We start from the raw sequence: 18,295 nt of genomic DNA on the forward strand, positions 1-18,295 counted from the left end.
ATTTTAAAGTCAAGGCCACTATTATGGCATTCAAAATACAAGAAGAGATAGACATTGTCATTCTGACTCAATTACAAAAAAAAGAAAATAATTAAACCCATTTTATATATTTACTTATTTACTTTCTAATGCAGCAATAACTTCAGCTATATTCCATTATAATATAGAGCAGGTTGAAAATAATTTGAAATGTTACTTAAAAAATTAAAAAGTATAGTTATTTGGCATGTTCAGGCTAATAAAAAATATAGAATCAAACTGATGCAGCACTGATGCAGCACTTATCAGCACCGTCAACTAACCACAAACTTATTTATATAGATGTAAGCCTCTTCAAAAGAGCTTTGCATATGAAAAAAACAAGCTATATAAATATAAAATACAGAATCTCAAGGCTCCCTACAGCTATACCACTATAAAAAATACCAAGCCATTGAAAAATGGAGACAATGGCGTAATCACGCTTAAAAAGTATAAACACGAAGAAAATATCACAGCAAAACTGGCCAACCCTAGTACGACCTAGACCGCACGATTGTCTTAGGGACACCATACAATTGATGCAATGGGCGATTGCTACGAAGTATAAACCAGCCCTTTATTTTGCTGAGGACACAAGAACCAACCTAAAACCATTTTCTGAAAGATCAACTATTAAATGCATAAACTCCACAAGCCAGCTGACTTAATTCTACCCAGATAAAGAATCTAAAGCTACAGAAAACTCAATAACCATTAGAGTCCACTTCGAAGACAGAGAAGACTCCCATATGAAGGTCTGTACACCATGTATTTTCCACTGTGACAGCAAAAGTGACTCAGCTATTATTTTTCTGCTGAGATATAGTAAAAGAGAGACACTGGGTCGAAGAAAGCAGCTTTTAAATCAGCAGCTGAGTTTTCGGAACACTGGAACTCATGGATGTAGTTAATAGAAACACAATACACTTCCAGCATGTCCAATGAATGTGTTCTTTGTTCTCTCTTCATTTAGATGTTTACGGTTCTGTCTGCTGCACCAGCTTTATAGAGGGCTGTAAACAGGAGCTGTGTGTGTCAGAGGCACTGATAAAGAGCAAATTCATGCAAAGCTTCTGTTATAGATCCACTCCAATGAAAATGGAGCTTTTAGTGTTTGTAGCATTTTCTTGTAGCATTTTGTTGATGATGGAGGACACAAATGAAAAAAAAAAAACAAGATTGCTTTTCTGAGTTTTTCTTTATTTAAATACCGGTAATGTTCGGTCAGGGGTGAGAGGGGCTGTAAGCTAGTGGGAGGGCGTGTAAACACAGAGCTCTCAGCAATGGGGAGAGGAAGTAGGGGGCGGGCTTGCTCCGTGCCAACAGTCCCGCCCACAATTCAGAGGTGAATTTCTGATGAACTCCTGCTGCTCTGCAAAAACTATTTAGAAAACTTTATCATTAATATCCTATGTTTAATATATCTTTGTATAGATATACATTTATGTTGTTTGTCTTTTTTGGTATTTCTGCTTTGACTGCTCAAAATAAACCATTTCCAAATTAAAATCTAAAACGGCCTAATCAGTAATTCCTATTTAACAATTTGTATCACATTTGATACTTGAATTTCTAAAACCCCTATCTCATCAGCATGATCCAAACCTTCTTTGAAAACCCACCATATATAACTTGGTCCATGTCTTCTGCCCTGTAGTTTATCATCATTCCACTAGGGGCAGTAGATGGGCTTTTCGTGGCCGCTCCTGTGAAATCTCTAAAAAGTCTTTTGGCGGGAAAAGTTTAGCTGATTTTCTAAACTTTATGGTGAGAATAACTCATTTATTGTTGGTCATTTTTTTAAATTACTTGCTGAATTGAAAAAAAGCTTAATTTGCTGATAATTCGTTATACAACATGTTAAAATGTATGGGTCAAATTTGAAACTGCGGGTAAATATGATGCTTTGTTTTGTCTTTTTTTTGCATCTTACACTAACATTGTTGTGAACAAAAACGTCATAAAACACTAGGGGCCTGACGATTCATTTTTACAACAGTCGAATTTAATAAGATTTGCTGACCTAAAATGGATCCAGGACATCTTTAGCCAAAATTTCAACCAGTGTGGATACTGAACATTCAGGTGAAGCTTTCCAGATTGGTTGGATTTCTTGCAAGATAATCAAGTTTAAATTAAATATGTGTACAAACAAACAAGTAAACAAGAATTAATGTCAAATCCATTCACATTTTAGTTTCCTTAAGTTCAGCCCGATGTTGTTTTTCCACATCCAAAGAATCCAAAGGGAACATTATCAGAACATGCTAGCTCATTGTATGGTCACATGTCTTTGCTAAATTCAAGGTGTTTCCATGCATTGGACTGGAATGATGGACTGATCGGTTTTTGCTAACATCACATTTGTCACAAGTACAGGCAGGCGGCTGGATCCAAATGCAGCAGGTTTTTTAGCTTTAGTCGATAACAGGCATAAAATAATCAGATGAGAGACAGGGTGGTCAGGATCCAAGCGAGGGTCAGGGCAGGCAAACAGAGTAAGGAGACAGAACATCAGATCCAAATACAATGCTTGGTAATGCAGGCAGAGTGGCACAAACAATACTTCACACTGAGCTTCACTCAGTGCAGAGCGTAAGTATGAAGTGGTTGATGAACGAATCAGGTGAGCGGCATCCAGGAAGTGTGCGCTGGGGTTGCAGGGAGATGTAATATATCCAGAACTGGAGGTAGGCTCCCGTCGGTGACCAGAGAGGGAGACAGAGCTCTTACTTATTTTTTTATAACATGTCCTGTCCAACAGATGACCAAGCAGATCAGATCTGAAGGCCTCTTGTGTTGGACAGATTTGACTGTTACAATAGGGGATTATGGATCTTCTGACAAACAGAGAGTATATTTGTATAAACCCCTTTTGTGTTAGAGGCTAAGCTTTTTTATGACAATTATATTTGTATGCATTCCTTGTTGGACCGGACAGAAGGAAATAAGAGAGGAAGAAATAGAGTGGGATGTTAGAGGGGGGATAAGGGGTTAGAATGGGAGGAGATGGGGGGGGGGGGGGGGGGCAGTCGAGTTCACACATCAACAAAAAGCCTGCACACAACTAATTACAAATATATTCATATATTTATGTTGGTAGATTTATCTCACAGACTTATGCACACAGACAGGTACCCATTAGATTCTGACAACACGTGTGTTGTTCGCTGTGATGCATTTGGTCGTTTGTAGTAGTTATAGTAAAATAAACCTATCGTACATCAATCTAAACAGTATTTTCCAAGATTACCTTGATGATCTATTCTTATTTTAATGGTATAGAATCATTCGATTCTGCTTCAGACAGACCGATCTGATTCTGTCTTAGGAATAGAAATCCATTAATTGTTTCACCCCTACAAATCAGCCAACAGATCATAATTGATCATAATTGCAATTTGATCTATATCTCATCTTTGATGTTGTAGGTTTTACAGGGTTAAAAGACCACTGGCAACACTTTTAAATTCGATTAAATATGATTTAAGTGAGACTTAGAATGAAAATGTAAATATAATACATTTGGAGAATAAAAGACGCCGGATGTTTGTCTTGTTACTTAGTTTTTGATGCCCAAGCTCTCATCAACTCCCTGCACTTTGATAGAAATGTTTGATCAAACCTATTCAACATACTTTTTTCCCTTATTACTTAGGGTAATTACATCACTGATCAGCTGCAGCTGCTATCGACTTCTCCAGTGTTTCCATCGACGGGGTTTCCTGAGCAGCCACAGAACTACAACGCCGGTCTTATTAGTGGAACGTAGAACTGCTTACTATAAATATTGGCTCTGGAAGGACTGAGCCACTACATTTTAGACCACACGTCCTGCTTTGTGGGGACTCTGGCCCGTCGAACAATGTTTTCGTCAAAATTTAATAGCAAGTGTAACTCAAGCCCGGCTCAGATGGGACGGCTCAGGCAGAGCAAACAAAGCAGAGGAAGAACAGGCCCCAGTCAGGTATCCATGACAGTCTCAGAACGTTTGTTTGGGAATTTTCAAACACTGACAGACATTTACAGGCTCAGCGCTCTGTGTTAGGAGCTGATGAGTTATTTTTGGAGGACACAGGGCTCATTTGCAAGTCGACTTTACTTGATCACCAGACCATATGTTTTTGGTCCACCGTTCAGTTTTAATCCCAGCATGCATTTGCCTTGACATTAGCTAGATGAGGTTAGACTATAATCCCTCTTTGTTTTTAAAGAACTGCCTTGCTTCCCCCCCCCCCCCCCCCCCCCCCATAACTTGCTCTGATGCCAAAGAATTGGGACAGCAGGCGGATCTCCTCCACCCGTCTCAGTGGGGTTCCGATGTACAGGAACTAAAACCAGTGTGTGAAGATGGTGCCTCATGTGACCGGAATGTTCTTTCCCTGGGAAAAAGATGTAATTGACTAGAAGAGGGGTCTGCAACCTTCAACATGTAAAGAGCCATTCGGGGTTGGTTTCTCACAAACAACAATCCAGTAGGAGCCACAAAGTAGAGCCCTGCGCGGGACTATTTTCTTCATCCCGCTCCCGCCCGCACCCGCCAAATTTCTGACCAATCCCGCCCGCTCCCGCAACGTATGCGTTACACTCCCGCCCGCACCCGCAATATGTATGTCCACTCCCGCCCGCACCCGCAAAACTCATAGAATTTAGTCCCGCACAGTAATAGAGATGCATTGATTTTGTATCGTCTCCCGTCCCGCAGAAAAAAACACGTATTTTTATTGATATTATTAAAGAGATTCATGTCCCTCCTCCAGTCTCATCTTTTCATGCATTCCTCTTTTGTGTAATGTGCAACATAATCATTAAATATATTTTCACAAATCCTGTTCGGTAAAAAAAGTGTGCGTGTGTCCGCGACATTGTTTGTCCACGACAGACGGCCTGAAGCGCGCTGAACCAGCTGGGATAGATGCAGGTCAAAGTCATTTGCAGGAAGAAAAACATTGTAATGGTTCAACAGAGCTGAAAATCTATGAATTAATTTTTTCCTGACGGAAAAATACTTTTTTTTTTTTTAGCTTCAGCCTTTTCCCGTTTTTGCTGTTTTGCGCCTCAGTGGGGCATTGGCACGCAGATCTGAACACGATGAACCTCGTTTGAGGTTCTTTTCTGCTTCATCAACTGACATCATGTCCCTGTCAGGAAACCTCTGCTTCTTCCTTATCCCGCGCAGTGTTGCCAGATAGATTGACAGCTCTTTCATCCTTCTGTTGCGCTAGAGCGTTCCGACTAACGTTAACCTGCTATGACCGTATTTTGCGCTCTCTGTGTAGAACACACTGGGAGCGCGGGGAAAATAACTCTAAGCTGCAGAGGATGTGAACAGGTGAACAGGTAGAGAGGAAAAGCAGGTAAAGAGGCGGGGGAGGGGCTTTGGCTTCAAACTCTGTCAGAGAGATGGAAACACGGCGTCAGATTGAGACGCAGCTTTCACTGCGGGAGTTGAAGCAGAGACTTTCTCTGGGATGATTCTATGAACTCAAACATGGAAACATGATTATCAAGCAGAACTCTTTAAAATAATAAACCTGATCTCTCCACATTCTTCGTGTCTACCATGCATTGATGCACACATCGCTCCATGCAGCGATCAGACCAGAACTTTAGCTGATAGCTCCGCCCATACGCGACCGCGGTATCAGGCTTTAAAGAACACAATTTCTAAGAGGCGGGGCGGGGCGTTGCACACCCCCAACAACAGGTTAGATGACAGTGGCCATTGGGCGTCTCTACCTGGTGCCTTCACGGAGCTTCAGTACATAAGACTCCAACAGCCGCACAGCCTAACGTAGTCCACTATTATATATTCATGAGATATTCATGGCAAAACTGATCCCGCAGAGTTTTTTTTTTTGCCGCCCGCTCCCGCCCGCAGTACAATTCAAACCGCCCAATCCCGCGAGATTTGCGTTGGGTCCCGCGGGACCCGGCGGGACCCAATCCCAATGCAGCCCTCTACCACAAAGTCTGACTTCACCCATTTGAATACTGATTTGTATTTGTGTTATTATTACTATTATAATTAACGTTTTTTTTTGTCTAGGATTAAAAGAAACATTTTTGAAAAATATGAACTGACATCCTTTCAAAATAAACATGAGATCATCTCAATGTAACAAATGTAGTAGCATTTAATGTCAGCAGTAAAACCGTTTATTTTTCCCTTTGTGGTGCATCTCTGTCAGAAATGTGTAAATCTAGCCAAAAATAAATCAGAGCTCATTAAGTGACCTTTCATATATTTCTTTAAGCACAAGGTCCACCTAAAATCCTTGAATTTGTTTACAGTTACTTTAAAAAATGTATGTTTTATCTTCACCCAAAGAACCACAATGGCAGGGTTAAGGCCCACATGTGGCTCCGGTGGTGGCAGAAGGTTGCAGGTTGCAAACCTCGGGACTAGGAAAAGGGTTTTGACAGCAGGAGCTTAAATCTGAATAACTTGAAGGATTTCAGTTTCTACACCCGAGCTTCCTAAAATTCAACACACTAGTAAAATGATGTCAGCTACATGATATGAACACAATCAAAGCAGATTCAGAACAAGGACGGCAGGATGAAGTTATGAGGATGTGTGCTGACGGTGGATTGTAAACACACGTGTCTGTAAATGATGCTAATTGTCTTTAAAACATAGTCCTGTAAAACATGTGGACGAAGGATGCTACAGAGCTGAGAGAAGAGCAGATTTAGAAGAGCAGTTGGACACAAACTCAGTCATGAACACGTTATACATTTCCGTAAGCCAGCAAGAAAGTTGATAATGCAAATGTGAGAATATGTCAATGTATTTTTAATCACTTTTTCTATTAAAAATGACCTTATCATCTTATTTTTTCCAATTGAGAATGATGGGTTTTTAGTTCAGTTGAAAATCACACTTTCTACCCAACAATATAACAAGACAACCATAGAATGTAGCTACGAGTCCTATTTTAAAAATGTTTTCCTACTTTCCTCCTAACCTATAGAATAAGGAATCAAGTCTATAATAATAACTTCTTCCTAGAAGCACATACATCAGCTTTCATAGCACTATTTTAGATTTGAGAACGCCTTTTGGAGATGAGGTAAAACTCTCCCAGCATCACCCGTGCGTCATAATGACACAGTCTGTCAGTTTCCTTTTGTTTTTGTTCTCACTCCTTTGCAGGCTGGCTGTGGCTCCGCCCCTTCACCTGTGGGTAGCTGGAGTGGCGCACAGCTGCCTGCACTTTAGTTAATTTGTTGTGTTCTATTTAAGCTCCCCTGTTTCTGTGCACTGTGTCGCAGTGGGGTTTTCTGTTTTGACTCTTTGAACTTCTTGGCTTTGCTAAAAGACTGTGTTGCTATGTTTGGGGTGGTGCATTTTGTTAAATTCAATTATTCTCCTCACTTCACTTGCCGATGTGTTCCTGCATTTGGGTCATCTTGATTCCCCGTAACATATAAGTCCAAGCAACTGACATTATCCTTACAAAAACTTACCAAAACACACGACAATGGTACATTCCATTTTCATGACGACTCTTAAGCCTCAAGACACAGCTCCACTCCCGTTAAAAGCCGTGTCAAACGTACATTTTGAACCTCTTCCAGGTATGACATTTCGGTCTTCCGTGATCCATGCATGATAGACGTAATTCATAAGTGTTTCTAGCGTTCCTCATTCGTTGATGTACGTAGGTTTTGACCAACGGGGGATTTCGGATTTGAGCTGTTCAAACTTTTTGCTCAGTTACGCAGTTTATGTGTATTGTACGTAGTTTATACGTAACTATCGCGTAAATCCTACGCAACTATGCATGAATAATGGGAGATGATTATGCAAATTTGTGGCTTTTCACATATGACTAACAGACTTTTCATGTACTTGTACATTCTACTTGTATATGGCCCAAATATCACATTAAAATTGCGTAATTGACGCACAACTCATTATATAAACAAATATCGTGCACGGTTAACGTTCTACGTAGGTTTACTTGTTTTTTGAGTGGTTTATTCGTACTTCTTCCATGGTTTTAATGTGGTTCATTCGTGATACATCTGTGAAAATTTCACCTAAAGACCACAACTTTTCTTACTTTTTCCACATATATTCACGTATGACCAATTTTCAACTGTATAATATGCGCAAAATGTACGTAACCGGCTGCTCCTCTCTACAAGCCTCAACGGAACCGGACAACCCAAAAACCTGCAGAACCCATACTGATCAAAGCCCCCATGTGACTAAGACTTAAGCTTCACTCACTTATGTTGTATGAGTGATGCTGTCCTATGGTGTCCTTGTGCCACACTCTAGTAATTAATAAGGTGGGACTACCGGCCTTTGGCTGTGTCTGAATTCACACCCTAACTACTAAAAAACTATATAGTACGGCACTATGTAGTACACTGAATTTTAAAAGCAATTCGGACACCATGGTCCCTACTTTTTTCTTTTTTTTTGACGTCACCGATTTCACAAAGTTAAAATCTAATCAATATGAGCGTTTTGTGACGATTATTTATGAGTCCACTGTCTTCTAAAAATAAAAACGTTTATGGTTTATTTAAAAATACTTTTAAATACATTTTTTGGGCAAATTATTTTGCCACACAATGCATTGTGGTCTATATTCGCAGATCTAGTGAGCATCGAAGCACGGTGGTTTTTCACAGAGACTTCTGGGAAATTTCTAGGGCACTGGATTTTGGAACTGTAGATTCAGAGAGCACTAAAAATGTACAATGCACTATATAGTGCACTAAATAGGGGTTAGGGTGGGAATTCGGGACTTAAAGGGCTGTTCCTATGATTCTACTTTTATTTTAGCATAAAATCTTTTACATCTCTTACTATGAGTCCATATGAAGACTAGTCCTCACCATCGTATCATCTATCTAATCTTGGATGTTTATTTTATCACAGATTGTCATGATCTCGCGGGATTTCGGACAGACCCAAACGCTGGAACCCAGAAGGACACTAGGAGTCGGGAAGTAAGATTAAGATGGTTTAATTCACAGTAGTTAGGAGTCTTGACGTGGCGTGGCGGCTGACTGGAGGTAAGCGGCAGGAAGGTCCAGAGAGCGAGACTTCGGCAGAATCCAAGGAGGAGAGCGAGAGCGGTGGACAGCGACCTGAGGTTCACCCGTGAAGCGGACAGTTCCTGAGGGTGGAGAAGAGATGACACGTTAACGAAGCTTGGACTTGAACAAGGGCACACAACGTGAGCTGGCCAGACGTAAGCACCGTGGAAGGAACAACGGACTGGCGTTGAAAACAGGTCCTGGACCTCCTTAAGTAGGCGGGGATGATGATGAGGTAAGTGAACTCAGCTGGTCGCGTGCAGGGCAGAGCAGGAACGGGGGAGGGGGAAGGTAATTGACAGAGGCACCATGTCAGTACCCCCCCCTCAACGACCGCCTCCAGGCGGTCCAGGGCGACGATCCGGATGGGCGCGGAAGAAGTCATCAATCAGGGAATGGTCCAAAATAAGGGAGCGGGAGATCCACGACCGCTCCTCAGGACCGTACCCCTCCCAGTCCACCAAAAACTGGAACCCGCGACCACGGCGGCGAACGTCCAATATCCGACTGACGGTAAAGGCAGGCGCGCCGTCAATGGTCCGGGCGGGTGGCGGGGAAGTGGACGGCGGGCACAAAGGGCTTTCGCTGACAGGCTTAATCTGGGAGACGTGAAACGAGGGGTGCACCCTCAGAGCAGCAGGCAGACGTAGGCGGACACAGGAGGGGTTAATGATGCGATCAATCACGTAAGGGCCGATGTATCTGGGGGCCAGCTTACGTGATGACGCCTGAACGGGGATGTTGCGTGATGATAACCACACCTTCTGCCCAGGACGGTAAGCGGGACTCACCACCCTGTGACGGTTAGCGATCTGACAGTTGCTCTCCCTGGTGCGCAGGAGAGCAGCCCTGGCCTGACGCCAAATGTCCTGGCAACGTTGTAGATGAAGCTGGACCGAGGGCACTGCCAGATCGAGTTCCTGAGAAGGAAACAGAGGTGGTGAGTACCCCAAAGAGGCTTCGAAGGGGGATATGCCTGTAGCAGAGGAGGGATGAGTGTTATGAGCATATTCCACCCATATGAGATACTTGGACCAGTCAGATTCATTTTGAGCCGCCAGACATCTGAGAGCCGCCTCCAACTCCTGGTTTGCTCTTTCGGCTTGTCCGTTGGACTGGGGGTGGTATCCTGAGCTTAGACTGACCGTGGCACCGAGGGCGGAGCAGAACGACTTCCACACCTGAGACGTGAATTGAGGTCCGCGGTCAGACACGATGTCGCATGGTATGCCATGGTAGCGAAACACATGATTGACAAGAAGGTCAGCAGTGTCAGAAGCAGAGGGGAGTTGAGCCAAAGGGATAAAGTGAACGCCTTTGGAGAAACGATCAATGACTGTCAGTATTACTGTGTGCCCCTGGGAGGGAGGCAGCCCAGTAACGAAATCCATTGCGATGTGTGACCATGGGCGACTAGGTATAGACAGAGGCAACAGATGACCAGAGGGAGGTGAATTTGAGTTCTTGGAGCGGGCACAGATGGTACAAGCAGCCACATACTCACGGACGTCCTTCTCAAGAGAGGGCCAGTAAAACCGACGACGTAGTAGGTTGATAGTTCTGCGTACCCCTCCATGACAGGCTATCCGTGAGGCATGCCCCCAAGTGAGTACTTCGGACCTGAGAGAATCGGGAACATACAGAGTACCAGGTGGAACGGAAACATGATCAGGTATCTCACCCTGGGCCTGTTGGACCTTGCTCTCGATTTCCCAGGTGAGAGTACCTACAAAACAGGAGGTGGGAATGATGGTAGAGTCAGTGGTGGGTTCGACAATAGAATATTTCCTGGATAAGGCGTCCGGCTTGATGTTGCGACTGCCTGGACGGTAGGTGATATTGAAGTTGAAACGATCGAAAAACAAACACCAGCGAGCTTGACGGGAATTAAGGCGTTTTGCACTGCGCAAGTATGCTAGATTTTTGTGATCAGTCCAAACTATAAAAGGTAGCTCTGCCCCCTCCAGCCAGTGACGCCACTCTTCTAAGGCTAATTTGATAGCCAAAAGTTCGCGGTTGCCCACGTCATAGTTCCTTTCAGCAGGGCTCAACTTGCGTGAGAAATAAGCACAGGGTTTTAACTTGTTGGTCGACTCCTCACGCTGGGAAAGGACAGCGCCGACTCCAGAATCCGAAGCATCCACCTCAACGATGAATTGCTTAGTGACATCCGGTTGAATGAGAATAGGTGCGGTTACAAACAGTTCCTTGAGTTTCTTGAAGGCTGTGTCGGCAGCCGGGGTCCAGATGTAGGGTTTGTTGATCGATGTAAGTTGAGTGAGGGGAGCAGCAATACTACTGTAATTTCGAATGAACCTCCTGTAGAAGTTCGCGAAGCCCAGAAATTGTTGCAATTTCTTGCGAGTCTGCGGGATCTCCCAATGGGCGACAGCTTCAATCTTGGCTCGATCGGGTCTGATGTTACCGGCTTCGATAATATAGCCCAGAAACGGAATCGTGGAGGTATGGAATTCGCACTTTTCTGCCTTAACGAATAATTGATTTTCGAGTAACCTTTCGAGAACAAGGCGGACGTGGTGTTCATGTTCAGTTAGGCTGGATGAGTAAATTAAGATGTCGTCGAGGTAAACAAAAACGAATCTATTGAGGAAGTCGCGAAGAACATCGTTAATAAGCCGTTGAAATACTGCGGGTGCGTTAGTGAGGCCGAAAGGCATGACCAGATATTCAAAATGGCCTAAGGGAGTGGAGAAGGCCGTCTTCCATTCATCTCCCTCTCGAATGCGAACCAGATGATAAGCGTTCCTTAAATCTAGTTTAGAGAAGATGCATGCCTGTTGGACTACGTCAAAAACAGAATCTATTAATGGGAGTGAATATTTATCTTTGACCGTAATTTGGTTCAACTCGCGGTAATCGATGCAGGGCCTCAGGGTTTTGTCTTTCTTCTCAACGAAGAAGAAGCCTGCACCAACCGGAGAAGTAGAGGGGCGGATGTGACCAAGCGAAAGAGCCTCCTGGATGTATTTTTCCATAGCATTTTTTTCTGGACCAGATAAATTGAATAATTTTCCCTTTGGGAGCGGTGCGCCGTTTAGAAGTTCTATGGCGCAGTCATAGGGCCTATGGGGTGGAAGCGCGCTAGCTTTGAATTTACAAAAAACTGCCTTGAGATCATGGTAGCAAATGGGTACCTTGGAAAGATCCATTTCCTTTTCAGCCTCCGATGTAGTAACGATGGCGGAGGGAATCGCGGAATGAAGACAGTTAGCCAAGCAGTAAGTACTCCAATTAGTGATACGAGGAACGGCCCAGTCAATGTGTGGATTATGTTTTTGGAGCCAGGAAAATCCCATAATAATGGGGGTCTGGGGGCAATGGGTGACAAAAAAGCGATGATATTCTCTATGATTGCCTGATGTAAGTATAAGTACCGGTTTAGTACGAGCGGTTATACGGGAAAGTTGTTTCCCACCTAATCCGGCTGCATTAATGGGGGAGTCGAGAGATTCAATAGGCAGTGAGAGGTGATTGACAAGATGCAGATCAATGAGGCTATGTTCGGCGCCAGAATCAATGAGCGCTTTGAATTCATGAACTTGGCTTTGATGCGCAATTTTGACAGGAACAAACAAGAACTTGGTTTCTTTGGCGTGAGAAACATTGCCCCCCCGTGGCCTGTCATCTAACGGGGGGTTCGGGAGTTTAAACGCCGTCCGCATTGAGCTACTTGGTGACCGGGGTGCCCACAATAAAAACATAACCCTTCTTCACGCCTTTTTTGACGTTCCTCTGCTGTTAATTTAGAATGACCTACTTGCATAGGTTCATCCGATGAGGGAGCTGGTGGCTCATGGACTGGCAACGGGAACATGTAGTTAGGGGAAGCCTGATCTTGGGAGTGGCCCGGAGGCCTACGAGTGCGTTCGGCGTGACGTTCACGTAATCTGGCATCTGAACGGAGGGCTGCAGAGACAAGATCCTCGAAGGTGTTAGCTTCAGGCTGTGAGCATAAATGGTCTTTAATTCTTTCACTCAAAGATTGGTAGAATATCCCCTTGAGAGCGGGGTCAGGCCAGCCAGCCTCTACAGCTAGGATGCGGAAGTCGATCAAATGTTCACTTACCGAACGGTTGCCTTGTTTTAGATTCAACAACCGCCGGGTGGCTTCCTCCTGCTTACGAGGCTGGTCAAACACTAGCCGGAATTCCTCGATGAACCGGTCGAATGTGAGATGTGAGATGGGATGAGAAGCTAAGAACGCCTGGGCCCACTGGAGAGCTTTGTTTCTGAGGCCGTTCACTATAAGTGAAATTCTGCTGTGGTCTGTTTGGTAATGTCTGGGTGCCTGCTGGAAAATGAGCTGGCATTGAAGGAGAAATCCTCCACAGGCCTCGACCTCACCGCAAAATGGTTCCGGTTGAAGGCGGAAGTTTTCGGGGATCATGGCGGAAGCGGAAGCCAGGCTGTTGCCGGAAGAAGGAGCTTGAGCTGCGGCTGCAACATTGGGAGATTGTCCAGTTAATTCCGCAAGGGTATGTGTAATACTGTCGAGACGCCGAAAAAGATCTTGCTGAGCCACCGACATTTGAGCGAGCGCATCTGCTTGACGGCTCAAAAGGTTACCTTGCAGTGAAATGGCGTGGCGGAGCCCTTCCGGGTCAGCTGGGTCTGGAGTTTGGCCAGTCCGTTCTGTCATGATCTCGCGGGATTTCGGACAGACCCAAACGCTGGAACCCAGAAGGACACTAGGAGTCGGGAAGTAAGATTAAGATGGTTTAATTCACAGTAGTTAGGAGTCTTGACGTGGCGTGGCGGCTGACTGGAGGTAAGCGGCAGGAAGGTCCAGAGAGCGAGACTTCGGCAGAATCCAAGGAGGAGAGCGAGAGCGGTGGACAGCGACCTGAGGTTCACCCGTGAAGCGGACAGTTCCTGAGGGTGGAGAAGAGATGACACGTTAACGAAGCTTGGACTTGAACAAGGGCACACAACGTGAGCTGGCCAGACGTAAGCACCGTGGAAGGAACAACGGACTGGCGTTGAAAACAGGTCCTGGACCTCCTTAAGTAGGCGGGGATGATGATGAGGTAAGTGAACTCAGCTGGTCGCGTGCAGGGCAGAGCAGGAACGGGGGAGGGGGAAGGTAATTGACAGAGGCACCATGTCACAGATGTTGCTTTGACTAAACTTTCTTAATTCTTCATGCAGACCATTAAAAAGTGATATTTGTGTTAAGAATCTGAAATGTGGCAAGTTGACTTTCTGTAACAAGAGGAAGCAAAAACAAATGTCCATTTGAAAGCACTTACATATTTCTGATTTTCTTCAGATCTTGAACCAAACATATATTTTCAAAGAAAGCTAAATGCTGTATATAGCGCTTTACAGTTTACAGCCCAAAGTTCTTTACAGTCACAGTTGCATTCACTCTTTCAGCCATCCATCCATCCATCCATCCATCCATCCATCCATGCCGTTTCCTTCCAAGAGGAAATTCTTATGTTTGGAAAACTCATTAATAACCCTTCAAAAGTCTTCTACCACCCCCCAATTTAAGACGTTCTAGCTCTGCCACTGAATCTACTTGAATCAGACCCAAATGTCAGTCACATGGTTGGTTTGGAGCTTTACCCAAACACAAAATAAGTGTCAGGTCTGGGGCTGGGAGACAAACTCAACTTGGTCAGCCACAGGCCCCTGTTTTCAGGGGTCGGCAGAGTTCACGTGGGGTTTGAGCAGAGGGTCCAAGTATTAAAGGGAATGAACTTCAGTCTATGACATAAGCTCTCTGGTACTGTGAGGAGGTCAGGACTGAATGGAGATGTTGTTTCTGCTGGTCAGCCAGTGACTAAAACCGATCTGCGTCCTCTGAGCAAAAGGCACGACCCACATCTGTCCTACAGCTGATGCATCACAGGTAGTCAACAAAAAAGGATGGCAGCCATGGAGGAGGGGATACAGGAGAAAGCGACTGCGTGAAGGTCATGTGTTCGTGGGAAAGCGAGCATGCAGGACACAGCTTTGGAGAGCGATCCATGCGAGAGTGACGGAGTGCTGCAGCACAAAACCACAACAAAGGCACGCCGCGCTCCAAAGAACAAGCCGCCTTTGCTTCAAGACAACTTGACGAGACTCACCGTGAGGTTGGCAGAGAGTCAGAGGCAGCTTCCTCCCTCAGAGGGGAGGAAAGGGGAGACGAAGCAGGAGAGGGGGGCTTCCCTGCTGCAAATGCCGAAACAGCTTGATGACTCCTGCAGAAGCGTGCACGCCTTCACACACAGAAGAAACCCGTCTCCCCCTGCAGCTCCGCGTGCCAACGACCTCGCTGAGGGGCACAAACCAACACGGCATCCCACCGGGGAAACCTGCACCCCCACTTTTCACCCCTCTCTGCTCATATCGATCGATCCAGCATCACTCAAGCCCACAGCCTCCCTGTTGCAGCAGTCATGGAAAAGCTTGTGAACGGCTGCCAAATATTCCTGCCAGTGTGTGTGTGTGTGTGTGGGGGGGGGGGGGGGGGGGGGGGGGGTTACAAGCATGAGCAGGATGTTTACAGTGTTAGAGAGAGGCAGAGAGGAGGTGTGCGCCACTCAGCGGCATCTTCAACTGCCTTCCCTGGCAGCCAATGAGAGGTCAAGCTGCTCCCCAGGCCACCAATCAGAGGAGGGCTGGCTGTGTCAGTGTTGCTGAAGCCTAAAACAGTGACAGCCGGGACCGTTTACAGTGTCAGCAGGAACCGATGATGGGGACTCAAGGGCACACTCGTCACTCTGTCTTTGTATTCTCTGAAGGGTCCTAAGTTTGGATGCACCGAAACCTGCTGCAGGTCACATGACCATCATGTGGCAGACAGAGCGCTTCTCATCTGTTACAGATGTTTTTTCTCCATTGCTTTGGCTTGCATTCTTTAAATCAGTGTTTTCAACCGGTGTGCTGTGAGAGATGGTCAGGTGTGCCGTGGGAAATTACCCTCTTTCACTGATGTAAAAACATTTTCCATCTCCAGGATGTCAGCTCTGTGTTCATCCAAACACTGAGTAGTTAGGAATATGAAAGATCATAAAATACGTTTTTGCACTACATCTCCCATGATGCATTGGGTAAAGTGACAGCGTCTCAGCGTACAAGGAGTCTTCCCTTTTAAATGTCTTGAAACCACAACGAACACACATCAAACAGTTTTGAAATCTTGATGAAATCAGAGGTCAACAGTTTAGTTCTCCTTCAAGGTTTGTGTTTATTAACAGCCAAACATCCCAGAGTTTGGTCCAAGTCATCTTTCTAACTAAAACCTTTATCTAATAATGTCTGGATTATTTTAGATGTTAAATTTAAGAAGAAGTAATAACAACGTTTAAGAAACAGGATTAAGGTGAAGTGGCTTAATAATTAAAACGCAAAAGCAAAGAGGGGATTGCATTTTCATTTTCACATCCACCCTGCGAACAATTCGAATAGGCATTTCCAGAGGGGAGGCGGAGCGATGACATCATTGCTATCTCCGTGAGTCTGGCTGCTAATAGACACATGCTAGGAGCAGTGCGGCCACGCTTGTAGCTTTGTGTTAGCGGCAGAGGAGAGGGCTTTGTGACGGTTTTGCACTCCTGATGATTGTACACTGCTTCTCAGGACTTCCTAGCAGCATTTCCGCCTTCCACGGTCCTCCTTCAGACGCACCATGGTTGGTCGAAACTTTCCCCAGGGCTAGCTTTGTCTTCGGACAGCCAGCCGGATCGCCGAGGGCGGATGTCCTACTACGCAGATCTGAGAAACTCTAAATCATCAAATGAATATGTGTTTCCAGTGGTGTCCAGTACATAAATATGTGGGAATTACAACAGACAAACGTCACAACACGAAAACAATAACGTGTTAAAACGTAATGTTTTGTATTGTTTCGTGTTGTGAGTCATTGCGTTGTGTTGTGAGTCATAGTGTTGTGTTGTGAGTCATAGTGTTGTGTTGTGAGTTAATTTTCTTAGTGTTGTGACGAATTGTAGTGTGTTATCATGTGTTGTGTTGCGAAATTTACAGTGTTGTGTGGTGACCCTTCTGGGCCACCGTACAAAACCATTTCCTTCATTTTTTAAATGTATCAGGAACACCAAACCATGAGGAAGAAATCATGGCTGTTGATAATTGGAATGTACTTCAACCCCATAAAGGATTTTTTTTTTCAGCTTGGAAGTGGACGGTCTACAAGTTTCAGGATCATTGAATTCTCCTCCAAGCGATGGATGCAGCTGGTGAGGAGATCACAGCAGAACAGTGCAGTGGTTGGTTGTGGCATGGACGTCGATTCCTCCTCCGTTGCATTGTGAAGGGGTAACAGTCTGAGTGATGTCGATGAAAATCTGTGGCCAGACAGACGGCAGCAGGAAAAGGCTAAGGAAGTGGAGGGAAACTCCCAGCGCTACTTTCATTTACCAAAACATTTCCCGTGCTTTTACAGTATCTTTGACTGTTCAGGTTATTTGACTTTATTTTTATATTCTGTCTGCTCAATATGAGAGATCGTCATGTTCATGGTGATGACAAAAAGTCCAAAACAGTGGGGCCAAAAGAACGCTAAAGCGAACGATGTATTTTGTACTGAGACTTTGAATAACCCAAGAACTTAGATCTGGGACAAAGATGAGCTTTAGCTGCTGTTGTGCTGCAGGAGGCGGGACTTTCTGAGGACTGACCAAAGAGTTTTGAGAATGAATGTGTCATTTTGTGACAGGGATTTGCTTTTGAAACAGGAGTTAACTGTTTTGGAACAGAGATGACATTTTGCTGCTGATTCAGGATGTTTGATGTTCCAAGTTCCAAGATGGCTGCCGCTCCAACAGATTCATTCATTGTACGTGGGGGTCATGGGTCGAGTTTCATGCACTCCTGACGACTGTAACCCAGGACTTGCCAACTTAAGGAAACTGTTCAAAGGCTTAGACTGGAGCTCTGAGAAAAATCTGTTTTGATAGAGAAAAATTCTATCAGTATCGGCATCCCAGTCTAAGTCCATTCAACAACTACAGCATTCCCTCAACAACAACCGCTCCCTGTCTCAGACCCTTCCATGGTTTGGAGAATTTCCTGCTGAAGCCCATTCCACCGCCACAGACAGCAACATCATCCGAATGTGCGGCCGTAAAAACAACGGGTGGGAGTGGACAGACGGAGCTCCGAGCACCACAAACACCAGCTCCGCAGTGGAGGCTAGGAGTCCACGGGACCTCCATGAACCAGGCCGATGCTGGCTCCA

At 45.0% G+C, this 18,295-nt stretch overlaps 1 protein-coding gene across 4 annotated transcripts in view; it reads right to left on the reverse strand.

The window, feature by feature from the left end:
• The window catches only part of LOC101168426 (anoctamin-4-like), a 106,725-nt gene that overhangs the window by 52,738 nt on the left and 35,692 nt on the right, over window positions 1–18,295 (reverse strand). Inside the window, exon 1 of one of the 4 annotated variants that reach the window (XM_023952312.1) lies at window positions 15,183–15,536. The exons of the other annotated variants lie outside the window; for them this stretch is intronic. The gene's annotated coding sequence lies outside the window, so the exon portion shown is untranslated. Of the gene's footprint in view, window positions 1–15,182; window positions 15,537–18,295 lie in introns of those variants that run through there. 4 annotated transcript variants of the gene reach the window in all.

The sequence above is a fragment of the Oryzias latipes genome, chromosome 23, assembly GCF_002234675.1.
Source record: "Oryzias latipes chromosome 23, ASM223467v1".
NCBI lineage: Eukaryota > Metazoa > Chordata > Actinopteri > Beloniformes > Adrianichthyidae > Oryzias > Oryzias latipes.